The sequence below is a fragment of the Mirounga angustirostris genome, unplaced genomic scaffold (assembly GCF_029215605.1).
Source record: "Mirounga angustirostris isolate CCGP_5_RB_7025 unplaced genomic scaffold, mMirAng1.0.hap1 SCAF_9, whole genome shotgun sequence".
NCBI lineage: Eukaryota > Metazoa > Chordata > Mammalia > Carnivora > Phocidae > Mirounga > Mirounga angustirostris.
This window is the reverse complement of record NW_026991717.1, coordinates 46361096-46377875: the sequence shown is the minus strand read 5'-3', so window position 1 is coordinate 46377875 and position 16780 is coordinate 46361096. Positions and strand designations below refer to the sequence as shown.

The window sequence follows — 16780 nt, the reverse complement described above, 5'->3', positions numbered from 1 at the left end:
GCCTGGGTGGCTCAGTTGGTTAAGCGACTGCCTTCGGCTCAGGTCATGATCCTGGAGTCCCGGGATCGAGTCCCGCATCGGGCTCCCTGCTCAGCGGGGAGTCTGCTTCTCCCTCTGACCCTCCTCCCTCTCATGCTCTCTGTCTCTCATTCTCTCTGTCTCAAATAAATAAATAAAATCTTTAAAAAAAAAAAAGAAAAGAAAAAGGGATACAAAAGCACTGACTACAAAGGAAAAAAATGATGTATTTGGCGACATTAAAATTAAGAATTTCCGCTTATCAGAAGCTACCATTAAGAGAATAGAAGGGAAACCATGGAGTGAGAGATATTTGTAACACATACAACCAATAGTGGGTACATAACCATAATCTACAAAGAACTCCTACAAATTAAGATACCAAGTCAGTGGGAAAAAAATGGTCAAGTCTTTTTTTTTTTAAGATTTTATTTATTTGTGGGGTGCCTGGGTGGCTCAGTCATTTAGCATCTGCCTCTGGCTCAGGTCATGATCCTGGAGTCCTGGGATCGAGCCCCGCATCGGGTTCCCTGCTCCGCGGGGAGCCTGCTTCTCCCTCTCCCACTCCCCCTGCTTGTGTTCCCTCTCTCGCGGTCTCTCTTGCTGTCAAAAAAGAAATGAAAATCTTAAAAAAAAAAAAAAAGATTTTATTTATTTGTTTGAGAGAGAATTTTGGGGGAAAGAGCAGAGGGAGAGGGAGAGGCAGACTCCCCCCGAGCAGAGAGCCTGACACAGGGCTCCATCCCAGAACCCTGAGATCATCACCTGAGCCGAAGGCAGATGCTTAACTGACTGAGCCACCCAGGTGCCCCAAAAATGATCAAGTCTAAAAACATACTACACCAAAGAGAAAAGTCAGATGGCATGCACACACAAACACACACAATCTCATTAGTAATCAGGAAATTATATATTAAAACTACAATGATACCTCTTTATACCCCAGCATAATGCCTAAATCAGAGAAACTAACAATACCAAGTGTTGGCAAAGATGTGGAGTAATTGGAAGCGGCATTAAGTCGGAGTAAAAATGGATACAACTACTTTAGAAAGCGGTTTAAAATTATCTAATAAATTTACAGAACCACATATCTTTTGACCCAGAAATTCACTCTTAAGTATATAGTTTATGGGAAAACAAATACACATAGCAGCAGTATTTGTAATAGCCCCAACCTAGAAACCCAACAAATGTCAGTTAATAGTAGAATGGGTAAGGGTGCCTAGGTGGTTCAGTGGGTTAAGCATCTGACTCCTGGTTTCAGTTCAGAAAATGATCTCTGGGTCAAGGGATCAAGCCCCGCATAGGGCTCAGCAGTCAGTGCACAGTCTGCTTGTCTCTCTCCCTCTTTTCCTCCCCCTGCTCATATTCTCTCTCCTCCTCTCTCTCTCAAATAAATAAATAAAATCTTTAAATAAATAAATAGAAGACCATAGTGCGTATATATACCTATGCCTCCAGGAAGCCAGACACAAGCCTCCAGACCAGACACTAGAAGGCAGAAGCATCCAACACACATGATCTCAGATAAACAACCCCCCACAGCTCCAGCTGAACTTAGACACCTGGGTATTTCCCCTGAGGGGCTGCACTGTTCCTGGAGGTACTGCAATACCAGGTCGATACATGGAGTGCACAATTTCCTATTCCATCTCCCTGCTCCAAAAATCCATTTAATATATTGTCCTCAGAGGACGTATCATATATTAAACTGAAAAGAGCAAATACTACACTTGATCTTAGCCAAAAGACCGAGAAGTGATTGCTTAATTTTTTTTGTTTTAAAATAATTATAAATTCACAGGAAATTACAAAGATAGTACAGAGTGTTCCCATGACCCCTTCATCCAGTTTCTCCAAATCATTACACCTCTTGTAACTATACTACAATATCAAAATCGGGCATTGATATTGGTACAATGGGTGTGTATATTTCCATGCTATTTTTATCTCATACAAAGATTCTTGATACACTTCAGTGAAGACCCAGAACTATTCCATCACACAAATATCTCCCTGTGCCACTTCTTTATAGTCACACCCACTCCTTTCTCCCACCCCCACAAGCCTAACCCCTGGCAACTACTAATCTGTCCTCCATCTCTATAATTTTTTCACTTGAAGAATGTTACACAAATGGAATCATAGAATATGGGACCCATTGAAATTGTCTTTTTTTTCTCAGCGTAAGTCCCTAGAGATCCAAGCTGTTGCATGTATTTATAGTTTGTTCCTTTTTGTTGCTGAGTAGTTTCCCATCGTATGAACGTACCACAGTTTGGTTTTTGTGTGAACTCTAGTCATTTCTCTGGGACAAATGCCCAGGAGCGTGAATGGCATGTCAAAAACAAAAGCTTAGTATCCCTGATATAAAAAGAGCTTCCAATAGTAGAGAACAAAAAGTCATGTTGTATGTATGTTTCGTTTTTTAATAAACTTCCAAACTCTTCTGGTGTGGCTTTACCATTTTATATTTCTACCAGCAATTTATAAGACATCTAGGTTTTCCATATTCTTGCCAGTGTTTGGTATTTTCACTTTTTAAAATTTTAGCTGTTTTATTAAGTATGTAATAATGTGTTATCAAAAGTTGGGACTTTTAATAACTAAAGGGAATCAATGTCTAATACCAGGATACATTCCAAATGGATTAGTATTTAAATATAAGAGATGAAATCAGTCCTGGAAGAGAACACTGGTGAATTCCCAGGTCCTGGCAACCATTGATCTGATTTCTGTTACTATAGTTTTGCCTTTTCCAGTTTACCATATAAATGGAATCATATAGTATGAAGCCAGTTGATGGGCTCAAATTTGAGTTGTTTTTAATTTTAATATTATGAATAAAGCAGCTGTAAACATTAACATACAGGTACTTGTGTGGACATATGTTTTCATTTTGAGGTGGGGGTAGATACCAAAAAAGGGTAGTATGGTAATTGTATGTTTAACTTCAGGAGAAACTGCCAACCTGTTTTCTAGATATGCTATTTTGCATCCCCACCAGCAATATCTGAGGGTTTCAGTTGCTCTAAATCCTTATTAGGACTTAATATGAATATGGACAGTCTTTTTCATTTTAACCATTTTAGTAGTTATGTAGTGTTGTTGTTTTAATTTACATTTCTGTAATGACTAATAACTTTGAATATGTTTTCATGTGCTAATTTGCCATCAGTATGTGATGAAGTGTTCAAATCTTTTTGTTGTTCATTTAAAAAATTGGGTTGTCTCACTATTACTAGGTTTTAATGGGTTTTTTTAATACTATGCATATAACTCCTTTTTTATATATGTGTCTTTTGAATATTTTCTCTTGGTTTCTAACTCATACCATCGTTTTATGAGGGATACTTTCAAATGTCAGGACTTTTAAACTTTAAGGATGTCCAGTCTGTCATTTCTTTTCATGATTCATGCTTTTTGCATCTTAGCTAAGAAACATTTGCCTAACCCAAGGTCACAAAGATTTTGTCTGATGTCTTCTCCTAAAAGTGTTGTGTTTTTTTTTTTAAGGTTTTATTTTTTAAGTAATTTCTGCACCCAATGTGGGGCTCAAACCTACAACGCTGAGATCAAGAGTCACGTGCTTCACCAACTGAGCCAGCCAGGTGCCCCCTCTTAAAGTATTAAGTTTTAGCTCTTAAGCCTCTGATCCATTTTGAGTTAATTTTTTATATGGTGTGAGGTAACAGTCAAAATTCGTTTTAATGTGGAAGTATAATTGTCTTATCACCGTTTGTTGAAAAAACTATTCTTTCCTTGTTGAATTATCTTGGCAACATTGTTGAAACTCAGTTGATCTAGGATGCCTGGGTGGCTCAGTCAGTTAAGCGTCTGCCTTCAGTCAGATCATGATCCAGGGGTCCTGGGATCTAGTCCCATGTTGGGCTCCTTGCTCAGCAGGGAGCCTGCTTCTCCCTCTGCCTGTCGCTCCCCCTGCTTGTGCTCTCTCTCTCTGACAAATAAATCTTTTTTTCTTTTTTTTTCAGAGAAAGAAACTCAGTTGATCTATTTCTGGACACCATTGTGCTCCATTGAGCTACGTGTCTATCCTTACAGGATTACCAGACTGTCTTGGTTATTGTAGCCTTATAATAACTCTTGAAATTAGATAGCGTGAGTCCCCAAATTTGTTCTCCTTTTTGAAAATCATTTTGCTCTTTGAGATCCTTGACAGAGAGAGCACAAGCAGGTGGAGAGGCAGAGGGAGAGGGAGAAACAGACTCCCTGCTGAGCTGGGAGCCCGACATGGGGCTCAATCCCAGGACCTGGAGATCATGACCTGAGCTGAATGCAGACACTTCACCATCTGAGTCACCCAGGAGCCCTGGATGTTGAATTTTGTTAAATAATTGTTCTGTGTCTATTGGATGATCATATGGTTTTTCTTTTTTAGTCTTTGATATGGTTAACTCAATTGATTTGTTTTTGCATATTGAGTCAACCTTGCTCTCTTTTGGTAATCTCCAATTGGAAAATTTAAATTTTCCTAAAAATTATTTTTGTTCCGTAAATTATATATTATTCTTCTAAAGATTGCTGGATTATATTAATATTTTGTTAAGGTTTTTCTTTGAGTAAACTCTACCCACAATGTGGGGCTCAAACTCATGGCCCTGAGATTAGGGGTCATGTGCTCTATCACTGAGCCAGCCAGGCACCCCATTGTTAGGGATTTTTTAATCTATTTTTATGGGATATGAAGTTTTCTTTCTTGTAATGTTTTTATCTGCTTTTGATGTCAAGGTAATGCTGGTCCCACAAAATGATTTGGGAAATATTTCTTTATCTTGTATTTTTGCTAAAGTATACATAGAACTAATATCATGTTTTCCTTAAATGTTAGGCAGAGTTCCTCATTGAAGCCCTCCAAGTCTAGAATTTCTTTTGTGTGTGTGTGTGTGTGTGTGTGTATGAAGTTTTTAAGTACAAAATCAATTTCTTCAAGATATGTGACTCTTCGGGTAGTTTATTTCTACTTGAGTGAGCTTTGGTAATTTGTGTTTTTTGAGGAATTTGTCCCATTCACAAAGTTATCAAAGTTTCACATAAGGTTGTTCCAAGTGGAAAGAGAATTTCTGTTCTTCTAAGAGACAAGCTAATGTAAAGTGCCTTTTTTTGTCATAACATTTTAGGTTGGCATGGAGATTAAAGGTTTGTTAAGTTGTATTGTCAAAAATGTGTTGTCAGTATATCCTCATGCATTGCTGACTGGACTGTAAATTCACCTGTATGGAGATCAATTTGAAAACATATAACAAAATTACAATGCATGGACCCTTTGGCCCAGAAATTCTACTCATAGGTAATAATGCATTCTTGTAGGTAATAGCACACTTATATGAAATATGCACATGCACCAAGATATTTACTGTGGCATTATTTACAATAGCAAAATTGATGGAAATAATCTAAAAATTCATTAGTGGTATGGTTATATAGCAGAATGCTCAGTACATATTTATAAAAATGATGGATCAATGCATATACTACTATGGAAAGATCTACAGGATCTTTCTTAAAAATCAAACAGAACTAGACACTGGAAGATAGTTTGAATGGTATGCTATAATTTGTGAGGGAAAAATAATGTGTATAATTACGTATGTAAACATCTAGACGTATCTGGAAGAATACATAAGAAACTGTTAATAGTTGCTTCATCGGGGTATAATTTTGTTTTAGTCCCTTTGGGCTGCTATAAGAAAACCACCATAGACTGAGTGGCTAAGAAAGAACAGAAATTTTTTTCTCACTTTTCTGGAGGCTCAGAAGTCCAAGATCAAGGGGCCAGCAGATTCAGTGTCTGGTGAGGTCAGAAAGGATGAAGAGAGCTCTCTGGATCCTCTTTTATAAGAGCATTAATCCTATTCATGAGGACTCTGCTTACATATGAATGGGGGGGACACAAACATTCAATCTATAGCAAATTTGCATACCATTTAAACTATACAATTCAATGATTTTTTGTAAATTGATAAAGTTGTACAACTGTCCTCATAATCCAGTTTTAGAACATTCTATCACACCAAAATAATCCCTCATGCCAATTTGAAGTCACCCTTGTTCCCACATCCCAGCCCTAGGCAACCACTAATATACTTTATATTTCTATAGATTTGCCTTTTCTGGACATTTCATATGAATGAAATTATACAGCATGTGTTATGCATCTAGGTTCTTTGAGATTTATTCATTTTGTAGCCTGTATTGGTTGTTTGTTCCTTTATACTGCTGACAGTGATCCGTTATATAGATACAACTACCACATTATGGTTATCTCTATGCTAGTTGATAGACATTTGGATTGTTTCCAATTTAAACTATTATGAATAATGCTGCTATGAACATTTGTGTACAAGTCTTTGTACTTGTTCTCATTTTCTTGGATAGACATCTAGGAGTGGAATTGCTGGGTTTTATTGTAAATTTATGTTTAATTTCTAAGAGACTGCCATAGTAGCTGTACCATGTATATACCCATCAGCAGCATATGAGGGTCCTATTTCTCCATATCTTTTCCAACACTTGTTATTGTCTGTCTTTTTTATTATAACCATACTAGTGGGTGTGAAGTGGTATTTTGTTGACATTTTAATTTGCATTTCCCTGATGATTAATATGTTAAACATCTTTCCATGTGCTTATTCCAGCCATTCATATATCTTCTTTTGTAAAATAGCTATTCAAATCTTTGTCCATTTATAATTGGGTTGTTTGGGGGTTTCTTGTAAATTTCTATTACTACTTTTTCTATTTATGGGATTTCTTTTTTTTTTTTTTAAAGATTTTATTTTATTTATTTGACAGAGAGAGATAGAGACAGCTAGAGAGGGAACACAAGCAGGGGGAGTGGGAGAGGAAGAAGCAGACTCCCGGCCGAGCAGAGAGCCCGATGTGGGGCTCGATCCCAGGACTCTGGGATCATGACCTGAGCCGAAGGCAGACGCTTAACAGCTGAGCCACCCAGGCACCCCTATTTACGGGATTTCTAATTGTATTTTGTATCCATCTATTCTTGTTTTATTTCTGTTTTATAATTTCTTGTTATTTTTCATAAACAAATGTTACTTCTTCATTGATCTCTTTGAGGATCTTCAACATAATTATATTTTCTTCAGTTTTTATGGAAAATTTCAAACATAGACAAAAGTGGAAAAAGTATAGTGAACATTCATGAATTCATCACACAAATTAATATGTCTCCCATCTCTTTTGTAAGGTTGGTTCTTTAGAAAACCTTGTCTTTGGTTACTCAAGACATAACTATTAAAACCCTTCTCACATGTAACAAGTTTCCTCATGTACATGGTACTGTAGGAATAGTATTGCTTCTCTATGTCATGCAATAACTGATCTCTTTATGACTAGTAGCAGAGTGTTCTAAAATCCATGGTCTTTGTCTTACCCAGTCTTTGGATTTCAGATAAGCTATAAATACCCATAGGACAGGAGGGGATGATATTCAGGAGGTTTTACATATAGAAGAACCCTCTTGCAAAGCTTGTGTCTTGACTTGGTGAGAGAGCACATGGTCCTAAACCTCCTAGAAGATTTTTGTAGTAAGAGATTATGGGAGATTATTATTACCAGACTCACACTTTGGCTTCTGTATCAGCCTCCCTCTCATATGTTTACTTTTAGTTGAGCTCACCTCCTTTCTTTTTTTAAAATTAATTAATTAATTAATTAAAGTAATCTCTACATCCAGTGTGGGGCTTGAACTCACAACCTTGAGATCAAGAGTCACAGGCTCTACCAACTGAGCCAGCAAGGCACCCCAAACTCACTCCCTTCCTTCCTTCCTTCCTTCCTTCTTTCCTTTCTTCCTTCCTTTCTTTTTAAGATTATTTATTTTAGAGAGAGAGAGAAAGAGAGCAGGGTGAGGGGCAGAGGGAGAGGGAGAGAGAAAACCTCAAGCAGACTCCCTGCTGAGTGTGGAACCTGACATGGGCCTCAATCTCAGGACCCTGAGATCACGACCTGAACCAAAACCAAGAGTCAGATGCTCAACCAACTGAGCCACCCAGGCACCCCTCACCTCCTTTCTTAAAGAGTTATGGATCTCACTGTGCTATAGGTCACCCCAGCTTCCTTTCCTTCACGAAACTCACTATGGTAATTATTGTAGGGATGTTGTTAAGAATGATTATTTTCACACAGTGTCCCTTTAATGATAATATTTCTTTCAGGTTTCAATATAAGGAAAATTTCTGCTGCTTCTGAGACATATTACCATAATGACTCTTGTGAATCTTGTAACTGATTATGTTTACTTATTGGCTTTGACTGAAAGGAATCTAAAGCTAAACTTGTGGCTCACATCTAAAAATTGTCCAGGATTCTATGGTATGTATTTCTTGTATCCTCTCATAATTGCTTCAGGCTGAATTTTGCTATCCTCCTGTGTCATTGTTTTTCTAAAATGTTAATCTTTTTAAATTTCTACCCTGATACTATTTGTATTCATGTAAGCTATCACAAATACAATTAGAGAATAGGGATGGGAATGTTTGCACACACACAAGAGATGGTTTGTTTAAAGTGGCACTTGTAGCAAGGAATTAATGAGTACGTTACATCTTCATATATAGTCATAGTTTCAGATTCTTAGATTGCATCTCTAAGCTTATTTTCTCATCGTTAAGACAGGTTTTTGTTGCACAGTCCAAAAATGGAGCAGTGGAAAATATTCATCCTACAACAACAAAAATATTTTTAATGTGAAACAACTTTTGTCTTTGTGTGCTCCTTGTTTTAACATATAATATTGACTCTGGGCAAGTAATGAAACTCCTAGATAATTTTCTCACTTAAAATGTGAATAAAGCCTACTTTACTTACTGATCAATTCAAAGAGGTGGTACCTCTTAGATGAAAAGACACAGTTGATTATTACTACCAACTAAGTTGCTAATAGAATATTGGACAAGTTATTTAATCTCTCTAGGGTTTACTTTCCTCTAGTGGGAAATAGGATGACTGAATTAGATGATCCTTAAGACCCATTACATCTCTTAAACATTCATACAGAGATGAGTAAAACAAAGGACTTAGCCTTTACAAGGTCACAGTAGTGAGAGACAGAAGGGTAAATGGATTAAATAAAATATCATAAGTGCTCTAATAGTGGTTATAAACATAAGTTTATTGATACAGAGGAGGGAAACATGGACTCTAATTGCAAAGCTAAAGGTAGATTCAGAGTTTATGACATTCACTTTGTTTTTGTGTTAGGGGAAAAGGTGTTAGTCTTTTACTATTAACTCTGATATTAGCTGAAGGTTTTTTAAAGATGCCTTGTTTTAGAATGATTTAGAATTTTTTTTCCCATTCTTAGTTTGCTGTAAGTTATCATGAAAGGGTGTTGAATTTTGTCAAGTGATTTTTTTTAATCTTTAGAGATGATCACTTTTCTTTTTTTAGTGTGATATGATGAATTACATTAACTGATATCTTATTAAACCAACCATGTATTCCTGTGATAAAATGCACTTGTTCATGATATATTATCCATTTTTATATATGGCTAGATTTGATTTACTAAAATTTTGTTAAAGATTTAGACATCTACGTTCATGAGGGTTGTTGGCCTAAATTTTCTTTTAATATTTTTGCTCTTGGTTTTAGGGTAATGCTGGCCCCATAAATGAGTTGAGATGTATTCACTTTTGTATTATCTACAAGAGTTTGTGTACGATTGGTATTCTTTCTTCCTTAAGCATTTTATAGAATTCACCAGAGAAGTCATCTGGCCCTCAAGTTTTCTTTAGGGAATTTCTAAAACAACGAAGTCCATGTATGGATCTGAAGTGATGTCCTTTTTCTCATTCCTGATGTTGGCAATTTATTTCTTCTCTCTTTTATTAATCCTTAAATAGTCTGGTTAGTGGTTTATCTGTATTACTGATACTCTTAAAGAACCAGGTTCCACTGATTCCTATACTTTTGTTTTCTCATTGATTTCTGCTATTTTTGTGGGTTTTGTTGTTTTGTGTATGTGTGTTTGTTTTTATCTTTTGGGCCCTTTTCCCATTTCTCTCATCCTCCCAACCCCTGCCTTTGGCAACCACCAATCTGTTCTCTGTATCTATGAGCTTGTTTTTGTTTGTTTCTTTCTTTAGATTACTCATATAAGAGAGATTATATAGTATTCATCTTTCTCTGACTTATTTCACTTAGCATAATGCAGGCAAAGTTTCATCTGTTGTCACAAATGGCAAGATTTCCTTTTTTTGTATGTGCTAATAATATTCCATTGTGTATATATACCACAATGTCTTTATACATTCATCCGTCAGTGGACATTTAGGTTGTTTCCACATCTTGGCTACTGTAAATAGTGCTGCAGTGAACATGAGGATACATATATCTTTTCAAGTTGTTTTTATTTTCTTTGGATAAATACCCAGAGGTGGAGTTGCTCGATCATATATGTTAGTTTCATTGTTAATTTTCTTAGGAACCTATGTACTGTTTCCCATAATGGCTGTACCAATTCATATTCCTACCCACAGTGTACAAGGGTTCCCTTTTCTCCACATCCTCTCCAACACTTGTTATTTCTTGTCTTTTTATACCAGTCATTCTGACCGATGTGAGATGATATCTTATTATGGTTTATTTGCATTTTCCTGATAAATTAGTGATGTTGAGCATCTTTGCATTTGTCTGTTTGCCATCTGTATGTCTTATTTGGAGAAGTGTGTATTCGGGTCCTCTGTTCATTTTTTTCATTGCATTGTTTGAGGGTTTTTTGCTATTGAATTGTATGTGTATTTATGTATTGTGGATATTAACCCCTTATCAGTATATATGATTTGCAAATATTTTCTCCCATTCAGTAGATTGATTTTTTATTTTTATTTATTTTTAAAGATTTTATTTATTTATTTGAGAGAGAGAGAGCGCGTGTGTGAGTGCATGTAAGGAAGCAGGGAGAGGCAGATGGGGAGGTAGAAAGAATCTGAAACACACCACACTGAGCACAGAGTCCCAGGTGGGGCTCAATCCCACAACCAGGAGATCATGACCTGAGCCGAAACCAAGAGTTGGATACTTAACCAACTGTGCCACTGAGGCACCCCCTTTTTATTTTGTTGATTGCTTTCTTTGCTGTTCAGAAACTTTTTAGTTTTTATGTAATCTCACTTGTTTATTTTTGCTTTTGTTACTTTTACTTTCAGTGTCAGATTTTAAAAATCATCACCAAGACCTATATTAAACTTACCACCAATGTTTTCTTTTTTTTATTATGTTATGTTAATCACCATAAATTACATCATTAGTTTTTGATGTAGTGTTCCATGATTCATTGTTTGCGTATAACACTGAGTGCTCCATGCAGAATGTGCCCTCTTTAATACCCATCACCAGGCTAACCCATACCCCCACCCCCTCCCCTCTAGAACCCTCAGTTTGTTTCTCAGAGTCCATAGTCTCTCATGGTTCATCTCCCCCTCTGATTTCCCCCCCTTCATTTTTCCCTTCTTGCTATCTTCTTCTTTTTTTTAACATATGATGTATTATTTGTTTCAGAGGTACAGGTCTGTGATTCAACAGTCTTACACAATTCACAGCACTCACCATAGCACATACCCTCCCCAGTGTCCGTCACCCAGCCACTCCATCCCTCCCACCCCCCACCACTCCAGCAACCCTCAGTTTGTTTCCTGAGATTAAGCATTCCTCATATCAGTGAGGTCATATGATACATGTCTTTCTCTGTTTGACTTATTTCGCTCGGCATAATACACTCCAGTTCCATCCACATCGTTGCAAATGGCAAGATTTCATTCCTTTTGATACCACCAATGTTTTCTTATAGGAGTTTTATGGTTTCAGGTCTTATGTTCAAATCTTTAATCCATTTTTAATTTATTTTTGTGTATGGTGTAAGATAGTGTTCTAGTTTTATTCTTTTGCATGTGGCTATTCAGTTTTCCCAACACCATTTATGGAAGAGACTATCTTTTCCCCATTGTATATTCTTGACTCCTTTGTTCTAACTTAATTGACCATATATTTGTGGGCTTATTTCCGGGCTCTCTATTCTGTTCCATTGATCTATGTGTCTTTTTATGCCAATACCATACTGTTTTGATTACTATAGCTTTCTAAGTTGACCCTTGAACATGAGTTTGAACTGCATGGATTCACTTATATGCAGTTTTTTCTATACAGTATAGTATTGTAAATGTATTTTCTCTTCCTCATGGTTTTCTTTTTCTTCTTCTTTTTTTTTAAGATTTTATTTATTTATTTCACAGAGAGAGACACAGCGAGAGAAGGGAGCACAAGCAGGGGGAGTGGGAGAGGGAGAAGCAGGCTTCCTGCTGAGCAGGGAGCCCGATGTGGGGCTCGAACCCAGGACCCTGGGATCATGACCTGAGCCGAAGGCAGATGCTTAACGACTGAGCCACCCAGGCGCCCCCTCATAGTTTTCTTAATAACATTTTTTTCTCTAGCTTACTTTATTATAGTAGTACAGTATATAATACATATAACATACACAATATGTGTTGTTTATATTTTCAGTAAGACTTCCTGTCAATAGTAGGCTATTAGTAGCTAAGTTTTGGGGAGTCCAAAGTTATACATGGATTTTTAACTGCCTGGGAATTGGTGCTCCTAACCCCTGTGTTGTTCAAGGAGCAACTGTAATAGAGTTTGAAATCAAGGAGGAGGATGCCTCCAACTTTGTTCTTCATTCTCAAGGTTGCTTTGGCTATTCCAGATCTTTTGTGACTCCATATAAATTTTAGGATTGTGAAAAATGCCATTGGAATTTTTTTCTCTTTTTTTATTATTATGTTATGTTAATCACTATACATTACATCATTAGTTTTTGATGTAGTGTTCCATGATTCACTATTTGCATATAACACCCAGTGCTCCATGCAGAACATGCCCTCTTTAATACCCATCACCAGGCTAACCCATCCTCCCACCCGTCATTGGAATTTTGATCAGGATTTCATTGAATCTAGATTGCTTTGGGTAGCATGGACATTTTAACAATACTAGTTCTTCCACTTCATGAGCATGGAATATCCTTCCACTTAAATTGTGTCCGCCTCAATTTTTTTCCTTAATCCCTAGTGTCCATATAGAAGTCTTTTACCTCCTTGGTTAAATTTATTCCTAGGTATATTATTCTTTTTGATATAACTGTAAATTGGATTGTTTTCTTCATTTCTTTTTCTGATAACTTGTAATTAGTGTAAAGAAATGCAACTGATTTTTATGTATTGATTTTGTATCCTGCAACATTACTGAATTCTTTTATTCTAACAGTTTTCTGATAGAGTCTTTAGGATTTTCTATATACAATATCATGTCATCTGCAAATAGTGACAGTTTTACTTCTTCTTACCAATTTAGATGCCTTGTGTTTATTTTTCTTGCCTAATTACTGTGACTAGGTCTTCTAATACAATGTTGAATAAAAGTGTTGGAGTGAACACCCTTGTGTGGTTCCTGAACTTAGAGCTTTTCCACTGAGTATGATGATTGCTGTGGGCTTGTTGTGTATGGCCTTTATTATATTGAGGCACATTCCCTCTATACCCACTTTGTTTAGAGTTCTTTTTATCATAAGTGGATGTTGAATTTTATCAAATTCCTTTCCTGCATCTATTGAGATGATCATATTTTTCTCCTTCTTTTTGTTAATGTGGTATATCACATTGACAAATTTGCAGATGTTGAGCCATCCTTATGTTGCTGAATAAATCCTGCTTGATCATGGCATGTAATCCTTTTAATGTATTGTTGAATTTGATTTGCTAATATTTAATTGAGAGTTTTTGCTTCTATGTTCACCAAGGATATTGGCCTGTAATTTTCTTTTTTGTGGTATCCTTGTCTGGTTTTGGAATCAGGATAATGCTGGCCTCATAAGATGAATTTGGAAGAGTTCCCTCCTATTCCACTTTTGGAAGAGTTTGAGAAGAATTGGTATTACTCATTCTTTGACTGTTTGTTAGAATTCACCCATGAAGCCATCTGGTCCTGGATTTTGTTTGTTGGAAGGTTTTTGCTTTATTGATTCTATTTACTTTTTAGTAATTGGTTTGTTCAGATTTTTTAATTTCATGATTCAGTCTTGGTAGGTTGTATGTTTCTAGGAATTTATCCATTTCTTCTAAGTTGTGCATTTTTTTCTATTATTTTTGTTTTCCATTTCATTTCTGCCTTATTTTTCTTCTGTCTGAAATATTAAAAGTTTATTTTGTTTCTCATAAGTTTATTTTGTTTTCCAGAGTTTATATTATTTTTTAAAAGATTTTATTCATTTGAGAAAGAAAGAGAGAGAGAACACGAGCTGGGCAGGGGCAGAGGGAGAGGGAGAAGCAGATTCCCCACTGAGCAGGGAGCTTGATGCAGGGCTTGATTCCAGGACCCCTAGATTATGACCTGAGCTGAAGGTAGACGCTTAACCATCTGAGCCACCCAGGCACCCCACCAGAGTTTATATTATGTATAAACATAGGGGCGCCTGGGTGGCTCAGTCATTAAGCATCTGCCTTCAGCTCGTGTCATGATCCCAGGGTCCTGGGATCGAGTCCTGCATCAGGCTCCCTGCTCCACTGGAAGCCTGCTTCTCCCTCTCCCACTCCCCCTGCTTGTGTTTCTGCTCTTGCGATCTCTCTCTCTCTCTGTGTGTCAAATAAATAAATAAAATCTTAAAAAAAAACCATAATAACATAGTACATAGACATAACAGATCTAAGATGATTTCTGTAAGTAAAATTTCAAACACAATGTCCTGAACACAATTAAAGATGAAGAAGCACACACACGGGCACCTGGGTGGCTCAGTCGTTAAGTGTCTGCCTTCGGCTCGGGTCATGATCCCAGGGTCCTGAGATCAAGCCCCGCATCAGGCTCCCTGCTCGGCGGGAAGCCTGCTTCTCCCTTTCCCACTCTCCCTGCTTGTGTTCCCTCTCTCGCTGTCTCTCTCTCTCTGTTAAAAAATAATATCTTTAAGAAAAAAAAAAGAAGCACACACACACACACACACACAAAAGATGAAGTACACAAAGAGACAAGGTGCTATGAGTTAAAATGAGCAGGAAAACCAAACGGAAGGAAACAATTCACAGGGACTCCAGAAATTGTAATTATCAGGCACAGAGTTTGTAAGACAACTATGATTATTGACAAAAATCAAACTTGAGGACACCTGGATGGCTTAGTCAGTTAAGCATCCAACTCTTGATTTCAGTTCAGGTCATGATCTCAGGGTTATGAGATTGAGCCCCACATTGGGCTCTGTGCTCGGTGTGGAGCCTATTTAAGATTCTCTCTCTCCCTCTCCCTCTGTCCCTCCTTCTCTCTTAAGAAAAAAAAAGTGATATAGCAGATGTGGGGAAAAAATAGAAATTCCAGAAGTGAAAATATATAATACCAAATTTTAAAAAATGGTTTAGTGTATTAGTCACAATTGAAGAGAGAATTAGGTGACTAGAATAAATTTCAGAAGAAACTATCCAGAATGAAGCTGGGAGCAATTAGATATTGTATAAATAATACATTGTTTTATTATTTATTTATTATATTATTTACTGCTAATAAGTAATATATTATGTAAATAATACAATATAAAGAGCCCGAAACCTAGCACCTGACTGCAGTGAGAGGATCTAACATATTTAGTTGGAGTCCCAGAAGACAAAGAGAAGAAATGGATCTGAGGCAATATTCTGAAGACATGATTGCTGATAATCCACTAATTCAAGAAGCCTTACAAAGCCGAAGCTGAATATATAAAGATAAATCCTCATCTAAACACATAACAATGAAACTTTAGTAAATCAAGACAAAGAGAAAAATGTTGAAATAGCTAGAAGACAGACAGATTATCTCTGAAGAATCTGTAATTAAACTCACCACTGACGTCTCAATGATGCAAGTTTCAAAAGACAGCGAAATGATGTCTTCATGGTACTGTGGAAAATAACTATCATCCTAGAAATACTTCAATAATGAAGGCAAAATTAATACATTTTAAAGGAAAGTAAGACATTGTCAATAGGAGATAAGCATTACAGAATATAAATTGCTCATCATGCAGAAGGAAATCTTGAAAGATCAGATGCAGAAAGCAATGATGACCAAAGAAAATGATAATTATGATGATAAATCTAAATCACACTGACTCCGAAAATAGGGGGTGTGAACAAATACTAATGTCTTATGGCATTTAAATGATACAGTTATAATACATAATAAAACATTGTAAATAATGGGTGTGCATGTGTCTGGGGGTGGTGTATGTGGTAAATGTTAAACTATTTATGGATTCTTCCCCAGGAGGATAATAAAGGTAACAATATTAGGTTTTGTTAAGTAAGGATTACTTTCTAAGGTAACCACTAAGAGAATGAAACAAGGTGTAACCACACTGAGATGCCACTACCCACTTTCTACCCACTAGGGTGACCATAATAAAAAAGAGACATTAACAAGTTTGGCAAGGATACGGAGAAATGAAAACCCTCATATATTGTTGAAAGGAATGTAAAATTGTGCAGCCACTATGGAAAACAGCTTGATGGTGTTTCAAAAAGCTAATCATAAGGGCGCCTGGGTGGTTTACTGGGTTAAGTGTCCAACTCTTGATCTCAGCTCAGGTCTTAATCTCAGGGTCATGAGTTCAAGCCCCACATTGGGCTCCACACTGGGCATGGAGCCTACTTAATAAAACAAAAACTGAAAAATAAACATTTGAAGCACCTGAGTGTCTTTGTTG

General features: G+C 36.7%; 1 protein-coding gene and 1 non-coding gene across 2 annotated transcripts in view; one reads left to right on the top strand and one right to left on the bottom strand.

The window, feature by feature from the left end:
• Positions 1 to 16780, top strand: part of RNF111 (ring finger protein 111) — a 121677-nt gene that overhangs the window by 5196 nt on the left and 99701 nt on the right. The gene's annotated exons all lie outside the window — the stretch shown is intronic.
• Positions 1603 to 1784, bottom strand: LOC123862783 (U2 spliceosomal RNA). Its single transcript, XR_006795451.1, has one exon. It is a non-coding gene; the product is annotated as a U2 spliceosomal RNA (small nuclear RNA).